The 11,286-nt window shown below is 43.9% G+C and overlaps 1 pseudogene; it reads right to left on the minus strand.

Moving 5' to 3' along the window:
• The window catches only part of LOC123059407 (putative disease resistance protein RGA3), a 66,188-nt pseudogene extending 55,527 nt beyond the window's left edge, over window positions 1-10,661 (minus strand).
• Window positions 10,662-11,286: the final 625 nt, after the last annotated feature.

Below are 11,286 nucleotides of genomic sequence, written 5' to 3' on the forward strand. Positions count from 1 at the left end.
ATGTACGGCCCCCGTCAGCGTATCATATATGCCGACGGCTTTTCTATGCCGACGGGGGCCGTCGGCATAAGCCTATCCCGACAGGACTCATGCCTATGCCGACGGCCCTGGTCGTCGGCATAGGGGGCGATTCCGGTAGTGAGTGCCCAGGTTTTCAAATTTTAACATCTCCTTTATTTTATCCAATTCTTTCCTAATTTTTTCTTTCGCAACTCCATCCTCACTATCGTCGTGATCACTCATACTAATGGACACGTGATAGACAGATGGTACAAAATCTACAACTCTTGGACTAGAAGAGGATATATGTAGACATTCTTGTGAGGAAACCTTCAATGCTAAATCATGTAGTAGGTCATGCATAACATAGTATTCATACGAATCGCTTGTTTCTTTATTAAAAAAATCCAGAATTAACTAAGTCATTCAAGTTGTTACACCCTATATCTTCAATTCTTTTGATTCTATGATCTAGGTGTATAATTTCAAGTCCTATCCAGAAATGAATTAGCTCCTCACGGTCAAACATGTAATCTTCCGGAAATAGTGCACACGAGGAAAAGCATTGTTGCTGGTGAAAAGGGAGGTAATCGTAGCTAAGCTTTAATGCGGGCATAATATCATGATCGCTAGTCTGTGATTCCCATTCTTTGCTTTCAAGAACTCTTGTCCAATGATCTACAGATATATTTTTTCTCAGCAATCTACCCACGGTTTTTGCTGCAAGAGGAGAACCCTTCAATTTTTCCACAATTTTCTAGCCGATTTCAAGTAAGTTATTATCATTATATCGTTCATTAGTTTCATCAAAAACACATACTAGAAAAAGGATCCAATATTATTTCGGCTCCAAACCCTCTAGTTGTAATGCTTTATCGTCTTTCTTTACCATTTCAGCTACCTCAAGGAATCGAGTTGTGACTAGAATAGTATCACCATTTCCTTGCCCATTTTGAAAGGGAATTAAAAATCTTTTCCACTCGTCTTCATTACCATATTTCCATATATCGTCCAAAATAAGTAAAAATCTCCTATTTTTTAGTCCTCTTTTATTTAATTTCTGAAGTTGGTCCAAGTTTTGTACCTCGTTATCTGCTTTGTCATTTTGTTTGTCTTCATCCTAAGGGATAGAGCTCACAATCTCTTGTGTCAATTTATACACACTAAAGTCAACAAATACACACACCCAAACTCTTATTTTGAAATGAGCTTGCACTTCTTTGCTGTTGTATATATACTGAGTGAGAGTTGTTTTTCCTATGCCCCCAAGACCAACTATGGGAATGACGGTGAGGTCTCGATGAATGAATTCACTGTAAGTGCATCTAGTGCCACCCCTAGTTGGTTTTGGAGTATTGACGACAAACCTAGTTGAGGGACTAATGTGTTTGTGAGAATTGTAGGATAACACAGGTAGAAGTCCCTCATTGATTCGGTTTTCCTACCAGAGATGACCCCTAAAAATGTATGAAGACATTGATGTCAAAGGTGGTATATGAAGATATTCACATTGAAGACTATGACAAGAGAAGACATCGCATGAAGCCTATGGATCTCGAACACTTAGATCTTTTGTAGTTCTTTTTCTTCTTCTTTGTTGAGTCATAGGAACCACCGTACTGTTAAGTGGGGTCCAAGAGAACCATTCAGAATGACTGAAGTGATGCTTAACCAAAACCTATGTCTTCGAGTGAAGACTATGAGAGTGAATCTTGTCCAGAGTCGGACAAGTCAGCTTTGCTTGTAGCCCAAGTAAAGTTGCCGTGTGAGTTTGAAATCTGACCATTGGAACACGTGTCAGTTCCTTAGTGACCCAGGGTCATTTCGGACAAATCAGGTCGGGTTGCCTAGTGGCTATAAATAGCCCACCCCCTACAACCAAAAATGGTTGGCTTCTCAGAGTTAGTATACGGCTTTTGTCGTTTGAGAGCAACCCACCTCGAAGCTTTTGAGAGAGAATTCCTTACGAGGATAAAGCCCTAACCACCCAGAGCCAAAGAGAATTAGGCATCACTTAAGTCTTCTTGTCTGTGTGATCTGAAGACTTATTACACTTGAGGACTGTGAATCCTCCAGCCGGTTAGGCGTCGCGTTCTGAGCATCCAAGAGACATTGTGGATTACCGGTGAACAAAGTCTGTGAAGGTTTGGAAGTCTACCTTGAAGACTTACCAGAGTGATTGGGCGAGGTCTGTGTGACCTTAGCTCAAGGGGAATACGGTGAGGACTGGGTGTCCTGAGCTGCGTGTTCAGGACTGGGTATCCGGGACTGTGTGTCCTCAGGTTTAAATACCTAGCCGCCCTAACCAGACGTACAGTTGTCACAGCAACTGGAACTGGTCCAACACATCATTGTCTTCAACGAGTCACTGGTTTCATCATTCCCTTCTCTTTACGTACTGTTACTCCTTGTGAAGTCATTGTATGATTGCACTATCTTTTATCTTCACTGAGTGACTGCTTGTTCTGTTTGGCTTCATAATATCTTCTTACCTGATCCTTACTACTCCCTCCGTAAACTAATATAAGAGCATTTAGAATGCTAAAATAGTATTCTAAATGCTCTTATATTAGTTTACGGATGGAGTAGATTGCAGCTATTTGTCATTGTGATTTCACTCTATTGAATACTTGACTATGGCTTGCCTAGTGTAGTCTACCTTCCGCTACAGGGTAATAGGTTTATTTCTACTGTTTGTCTTCATACCTTCCACGTTTTGAAGACTTTCATAAAAATCGCCTATTCACCCCCCCTCTAGTCGATATAACGCACTTTCACTAATGTGGAGCCCTCACCAACAAAAGCACCAGATGTCAGCGAAGCCACTCATCCCACTGCTTCTGTTCCTGCGCCTGTTGCCGGTCCTTGGTTCTACTATCATGTTGAGCACAGGCCTCAGGTACAGAAGCCAATCCCAAGATTGCCCAGGTTCCCAGGTCCTGCATCAGCACCTGGATCCTTCAATATCAATGGCTTCAGAGCAGACAACACATTCTTCAATAGCTCCAGGAACCCCTACTCAAGGGAAAGAATATCATCTAATCGGTTCTGGAGCTATCCGCAGCGAAGCTATTACTCCTGCATTCTATACAATCAAGGTCGCATCTTCCCACACAAGCGTCTTGACATTGAAACAATAGCTGGTCTGCCCTGTCTGGAAGAAGCTCTGGATTGCTTCAAAGAGGTTGGATTGCTGCCGTTCGTCACTGACCAAGAGCATTGGAATGAAGAGTTGCTGCTCCAATTCTATGCCACACTTCACATCCGCGGGTATAACAGAGATTCGAAGACTTGGGTCCTGGAGTGGATGACAGGAAACGTTCATCACGAAGCCAAAGCCTTTGACATCATTGAGCTCACTGGTCTACCCACTCCCGGCGATCTCTACGAATCTGGCTGTCAACTTCACAGTGAAGCTGTGGAGAGCATCTTTCAGAAGCCTAAACCTAACATGAGTCAGATGCTCAGTATGATGAAGCCATTACCCCAAGATGCTGCATATCCCAAAGAGTTCTTTATTGAAGACCTAGAGTATCTGCCAAGGACTATTTATCACATCATAAGGAGAACTCTCTGGCCCATCAAAGGGCACTCTCCACATGCCAAGCTGGAAGGTGCAATGAAGAATTTGGTCTTCTATATTGTTCATGGAAAATGCTTCAATGCACAGGACTTCTTCATTCGCCAACTTGCTGCATCAGGCTCTGATCTGTTTGGCTTGAAGTTCTACGCCCCATGGGTAATGCGGCTGATCAAACTTCACTCCGCTATCTCATATCAGCCATCTGCTCGCAATCATCGGATTTTTCTGCCTGATGTGGATATGTCTATTGAAGCCATCTATCCTGAGCCTGCCAAGGAACCTCTAAGTCTTCAGAATGCAGAGCATCAAAGTTTTTCTCAAAACATTGAAGGAGTTGAAGCAGTCACTCGTGTGTATCCTTTGGCTGGCACTACACGTGCACCACATCCTGCTCTCACTGAAGCCACTAATAGTACAACTACCCCACGACCCAAGAAGTGCACTCGTGTTCTCAATGACCGAGAGCTTCTTGGGGCTCTTCATCAGAAACAGGATAGGCATCATGACTGGTTGAAGCGTCAAATGCAAAGCCTCTTGGTGGATGTTAACCGCATTCGCAATCTTGCACCAAGAATGCCTTTGTTGCTCATGAAACCTCTCGACGCACATGGAAAGGGCTGACGCTGATGTGTACTGAAGATGATCTTTAAGAGGATGGCTTCTCTGAGTGCTTCAAGTTTGACTCCACACCTCCTCGAAGGGCAGTGCTGCGACGAACTCCATCTCTTGAAGACTCTGAGTTCTCTTCCTCTGCTGCCACTGTAAATGCCAGAGTGATCGAGGATGACGACGATGCTACTTTCCGCTGCCTCCTTCAGCACGCTTCGACACGCTCCAAGCTCTTCTGCACCGCCGAACACCACCAACGACCCTGCTGCTTCACCTACTCTTCATGGGAACGAGTAGAGGCTCTATGTCTTCAAACCTTTTTGGTCCTTACTGACAAAAGGGGGAGAAGCATATGAGTTTAATAGTCTTCAAGCGGGTCCATATGGGCGGGTGCTTCATATTTTGCTTCGTGTTTACAACTCTCGTTTTGATACATTTGGTTCTTTGAGTTGTAACACTTAAACTCGATGGTCGTCTGCTACTTATTTGCCACCTTGTGATGCGATGATAAATTCCGCATGTGCGATGATAAATTCCGCACTTAGATCATTTTGCAGACGTCCAATTTCCATTATGCATGTCATTATCTTCACATACCTTCACATGCATAGTGGATTGTCATCATAAGTTGAAGAGGTTCTCCACAAGCACAACCTGCCATGTGCATTTGCATTCCAAAAGTAAACTACTTATATGCACATCTTCAGGGGGAGCCCTTGCAACTTATGAAGACAATTCCTTATCCTTTACAATTTCACATATTATATTCTCCGTTGAAAACTTCAACTAGTTTGTCATCAATCACCAAAAAGGGGGAGATTGTAAGTGCATCTAGTGTCACCCTAGTTGGTTTTGGAGTATTGACGACAAACCTAGTTGAGGGACTAATGTGTTTGTGAGAATTGCAGGATAACACAGGTAGAAGTCCCTCATTGATTCGGTTTACCTACCAGAGATGACCCCTAAAAATGTATGAAGACATTGATGTCAAAGGTGGTATATGAAGATATTCACATTGAAGACTATGACAAGAGAAGACATCGCATGAAGCCTATGGAGCTCGAAGATTTAGATCTTTCATAGTTCTTTTTCTTCTTCTTTGTTGAGTCATAGGAACCACCGTACTGTTAAGTGGGGTACAAGAGAACCATTCAGAATGACTGAAGTGATGCTTAACCAAAACCTATGTCTTCGAGTGAAGACTATGAGAGCGAATCTTGTCTAGAGTCGGACAAGTCAGCTTTGCTTGTAGCCCAAGTAAAGTTGCCGTGTGAGTTTGAAATCTGACCATTCGAACAAGTGTCAGTTCCTTAGTGACCCAGGGTCATTTCGGACAAATCAGGTCAGGTTGCCTAGTGGCTATAAATAGCCCACCCCCTACAACCAAAAATGGTTGGCTGCTCAGAGTTAGTATACGGCTTTTGTCGTTTGAGAGCAACCCACCTCGAAGCTTTTGAGAGAGAATTCCTTGCGAGGATAAAGCCCTAACCACCCAGAGCCAAAGAGAATTAGGCATCACTTAAGTCTTCTTGTCTGTGTGATCTGAAGACTTATTACACTTGAGGACTGTGAATCCTCCAGCCGGTTAGGCGTCGCGTTCTGAGCATCCAAGAGACATTGTGGATTGCCGGTGAACGAAGTCTGTGAAGGTTTGGGAGTCTACCTTGAAGACTTACCAGAGTGATTGGGCGAGGTCTGTGTGACCTTAGCTCAAGGGGAATACGGTGAGGACTGGGTGTCCTGAGCTGCGTGTTCAGGACTGGGTGTCCGGGACTGTGTGTCCTCAGGTTTAAATACCTAGCCGCCCTAACCAGACGTACAGTTGTCACAGCAACTGGAACTGGTCCAACACATCATTGTCTTCAACGAGTCACTATTTTCATCCTTCCCTTCTCTTTACGTACTGTTACTCCTTGTGAAGTCATTGTATGATTGCACTATCTTTTATCTTCACTGAGTGACTGCGTGTTCTATTAGGCTTCATAATATCTTCCTACCTGATCCTTACTACATTGCTGCTATTAGTCATTGTGCTTTCACTCTATTGAATACTTGACTATGGCTTGCCTAGTGTAGTCTACCTTCTGCTGCAGGGTAATAGGTTTATTTCTATCGTTTGTCTTCATAACTTCCACGTTTTGAAGACTTCCATAAAAATCGCCTATTCACCCCCCCCCCCTCTAGTCGATATAACGCACTTTCATTCACGCTTTGTAATGTGCTCGACAATGGCGTTCTTCTGAGGTTCCCTCCCATACAATCTAGGCTCTAAAGCTTGTGAGGTGGTTATGCATCTACTTGTAGAGGCAACATTACTAATGCCACGGCTAGAACCTAGTACCCGTACACTACTAGGGAAAACCTTATACACAGAATCTTAGCAGCAGCGTGGTTTAAAAACAGACGCTACTGCTAATTAGCAGTAGCGAGCTTCAGAAAAGAGCGCTACTAATTACTAAGTAGCAGTAACGCTCTAGGTGAAATGAGCGCTACTACTATAATTGCCACGGTGTTGCCTCCAGGCTAGATATAGTAGTAGCGCCCTTCCCAGGAACGCGCTACTGCTAAAGAACTTAGTAGCAACGGTTTTCCTCAAAACTCGCTACTGATAAGTATCACCACAACTAATTAAGTTTAGTCCCATACTGCTAAGCGAACAAGGTGTTTACCATCTTAAATATGTTACTTCTCAACCTATCTCGAGCACTTGGTCTTCATTGAACTATATGTGTATGATTTGTGGTTGCAATATGAATCCTCGCATGTACCTATACAGGTACAGTGAGGATTCATGTTGACTATTTAGATTCTACACAAAAAGATCAATGATGACCAATGTATATTTTTGATGTTTTTACATTTCTTAGACTTATAGCATTTTTTCAGGACAAAGCATTACTGATATTGGGATAAACAAAAGAAATACTGCTTCCATTAGCAATAGCGTTATCTCTAGAACGCGCTATAGATAAGTTAGCTATAGCGCGTTTTCCTTATGAGCGCTACTACTAGTTCGAGTTAACCACCCCCCCCCCCCGCCGCCTTAAAATTTCGCTAAGTCCTCCTCCCCACCCCACCCCCACCCCCTGTGGCCTGTTCCCCTACTGATCCTATCGCCGCCGCCCGAGCCCGAGCGTGCCGGCCCTCACCGCCGCCGCCCGAGCCCGCCCTCAACCTCACCGCCGCCGCCCGCCGCCGCTCTCGACCACACCTCCCCGCCACCGTCTCTCCCTCTGTAAGCCCCCCACCCCCTCTCTCTTTGCTTAGTTAGTAGATGATTTTAGTAGTAGTAGATGTTAATTTAGGGTTCATAGATAATGATTTTTAGTAGTAGTGGATATTAATTAGTAGTAGTGATGGTAAACTAGTTGTATAATTAGAAGTAGTAAATGTTAATTAGTAGTAGATGTAGTAGTTAGATGTTAATTAGTAGTAGTAGATGTACTAGTTTCTTTCTATTTATAGTAAGATTATATTTAGTAAGAACAAGTTGAATTAATAGAACTAGTTTAGTTTTAGTTGAACTAGTTTAGTTTTAGTTGAACTAGTTTAGTAACTAAATTAATAACTAGTTGAACTACTTTATTTTTAGAAAGAACTAGTTTTTTTATTTTTATAGTAAGCTTATATTTAGTAAGAACTAGTTGAATTAATAGAACTAGTTGAACATGTCATATTTGTTGTTATTTTTTAGTTTAAGCAATTATTTCATGTTTTGGTTACACCTCCGAGTGACCTATGTTTTGCCGGAGTGTTGATTAATTTTCGTTTCGGCAAATTTCAGGCGCTCGATGTGTCCTTTTTTAGCAAATGTCATGCCGGATTTTTTCGTGAATTCTGGCATGACTTGTGCTAGAATATGTACAAGTTTAATCTTTGAATTATGAACGTAGGAAATGTCGTACTCGGACGACGACAGTCTCCCGGGGGAGTGCAGCTGGTGCCACGATGATCGAGGTATGTGCGACAGGTTCGTTGAGCTGGATGAAGATCGGCGCTTCAGCATTAAGCTCGAGGAGACATTCGATGTTGAAACGGTACGCAACAACGACAAGTGTTTTTTTCGTAATTAAGCATGACTTCAACTATTTCAATGTCTAATTTTCATCTTTTACAATTCGACTAGCTTATCCCATGCCATGCAAGACGCTATGTCTTGGAGAGGATGGGTTTTGAAGACCATGAAAATTTTGAAACAAAGAAAATACACCTAAGGACCCATCATGATATCGATTTTGAAGTAAATCTATACAATTCTCAGAGCGTAACCCATTTTGGTTGCCAAAATTGGGAAGCACTTTGCAAAATGTATGGTTTTTATGAGGGTATGATTGTCACCATGCATCTTGGTAATCCTGACATCGAGCAAGACAATATGGACATTTGGGTCCTTGTTGATACGCTTCTGATTTTACCGCAATGTGAGTTTCTCAAACATACTTATTAACTAATTTATATTGTTTATTTCAAAATAGTTGACAGCTTATTTCCATTGACAGCTTATTTTGAATCTTCAAAGAACGTGCAGAAGATGGTAGACAAAACCCACTACACTGATGGCTCCGAATTAACTTATAAGGAGAAAAGTCATCTGATTGCTTATTGTACTTTTCTTGAGAATTACAATACCTATTATCGAACTCCTCCAAATTATGGTGAATATGTGCCACTAGTGCATGTGTTGAACCACGGTAACGTCTATGGAGATACCCTGGTAAGATTTTTTACTATTACGACATCCGTGCATCTTTTGCATACTTCTAAAACTAGTACATCATTGCTAACTACGAAGTTATTACTATATTTTTCAACAGGAAATCCCGATGGATTGTGTGCCTCATCTGATGTATCAGAATGGTCGCCTTGCAGTTATGAACATACAGCCATGTGAATCTAAGGAGCTCACCTATGCATATCAGATTTCTAAAACCGGTGAACACATGCTAATCAAAGAATGGAAAAAATGTTTGGACATTCGCAAGGAGGTTCTTGGAAGTAACATTAAGCGAAAGGCAAGAATTGGAGACAGGATCATCTCCATTCTCCATAATGGAGAGTCAGGGGCTATCTTGTTTTTTGCTATTTTACCTTAGAGAATATAGTAGGTCCTAAGAGAATGTAGTAGGTCCTATGAGGTACAATATGTTTATTATGTGATACAATGTGTTAGAGTTGATAATGAGGAGTACTTGTGATTACGACTAGTGACCAATTTGCTATGTGATGTCTCATTGATGAAAATGATGATCTTGAGGAGGTGTTATATGACAATGATGTATTATGATGATAAGTTGTTAATGATATGATGATGATGATATTTATTATATCATTGGGTGAAAGAACCGCGGATTAGTTTCAAGTGGATGGTTCAAGTGGATGTCCATCCACTTGAAACTAGTCCACGGTTCTTTCATCCCATGATGTAATAACTCATTATGATGTAAAAACAATTTCTAAATTCCTGTTGTATGAAAACTTGTGTAAAGGTGTACGAATACAACATGAAATAAAAAAGAAATAAAATATGAAATAATAGTAGCAGCGCGGGCTGGGAGACGTGCTACTACTAATTACCAGTAGCGCTCCTCCGGGAAGTCGCTGCTACTAAGTCGATTTAGCAGTAGCGTGGGCGGATGCATGCTACTGCTATACGTTAGCTGTAGCGCCTTATTAGTAGCGCATCGCCCCGCGCTACTTATAGGCCTAAAACTCGCGTTGCTGCTAGGCTTTTCCCTAGTAGTGGTATCTCGGCAACGACAGAGCCTGATAGGCAAAGAATGGTGGAGACCTTAGCACAGAGGGGCTTTAATTCATATGTGATACATTTCATTCTTGTAGAGACATCCACCCTATCAAATTTCAACATTGGTACTTTAGGGGTATGCTTACTATCATCGTCATCATCATCATCAAAAGAAGTATCACTATCATCTTCTTTATGAACAGATAGAGGAAAAGAGCATAGAAGTCGTTTACCGAATGCATGGATGGTAGAGCGAGTACGGGAGGCGAGCCGGCTGACGCAGTTGCATGACTCATCTGCTTTGTAAGTGCCGCTTGCAGCAGAGCAGCACGATGCACACCCAAGCAGCTTGGTTCCATCTTTGGTTGTGTATCGTGTATCGCGGAGAAGGTTATGGACGCACCCGCGGTCGTCTTCATGGACGGTCTCGAAGGTGTCGTGAAGCTTGTCCTGAATGTGGAAGTAGTCGAGCTCGTCAAGCACGTCGTCTGCACCGTACGCCAGGGCGCGCAGTCTCTGCAGCAGCTCAGACAACGCGTGGCTGTGGATCTCCCGGCCGCGGGCGTTGTCGAGCATGGCCTGCGCGTAGAGGAGCTCCGTCTTGAGTGCCTCGATGTTGAGGCCAAGCCCGAAGCTGGCTGCCCACGCCTCGACTAGGCCGCCGGACAGCGGGCTCAGCGCCTTGCCCAGCACCCATAGGGCCCCGTTGATGGCGGAGGACTCCATGAGCAATGGCTGAAGCCCTGCAAACCAATAAAGGAACGACGCGTCCAGATTTAGTTCCGTTGGTGCGTTCAGTTGGGATCCGGGTTTCCTGCTCCCTCCCCATGCTCCCATCCGTGCTCCCACTTCATCCTACGTCTGTCTTTTTTCCTTTTCCCTTTCTAATCTAATCATCTCCCCTCTGATTTTAAGGGGGTGGTGCCAGGCCTTATTTTGTTCCAATCAAATCAAGCCACGTACGCAGGAGCACGGATGGGCACACGCGTGTGGAGCAGCCAAGTCTCGTCCGTTCAGTTGATGCTCGGGCACGGGGCAGCATCACCGCCGAGCATGTTATGGCCGGCGGCGAAGGGGACATAACTGATGAGCGTGTTAGGGAGATTAAAATCGAAAAGGCAAAATGAAATTAGGACTCGGGCGAAACACCCGCACCCCCCGCGTCGCCCCCGCTCGGGCGACTCAGGCGGGACGCAACCCTAGCCGCCGGGGCTCCCCGTCCTTCTACCCCTCCCTCCACCGCCACCGAAGGACGCCGCCGGCCTATAGCCCAGGGGCTGACGGCGGTGGCGGGGGCCTTCCCTCTCTCCTGCGCCATGGGGGCGGTGCGGAGCCCCGTGGTGTGTGGAGG

Source organism: Triticum aestivum, chromosome 1A, assembly GCF_018294505.1.
Source record: "Triticum aestivum cultivar Chinese Spring chromosome 1A, IWGSC CS RefSeq v2.1, whole genome shotgun sequence".
NCBI classification, from domain to species: Eukaryota; Viridiplantae; Streptophyta; class Magnoliopsida; order Poales; family Poaceae; genus Triticum; species Triticum aestivum.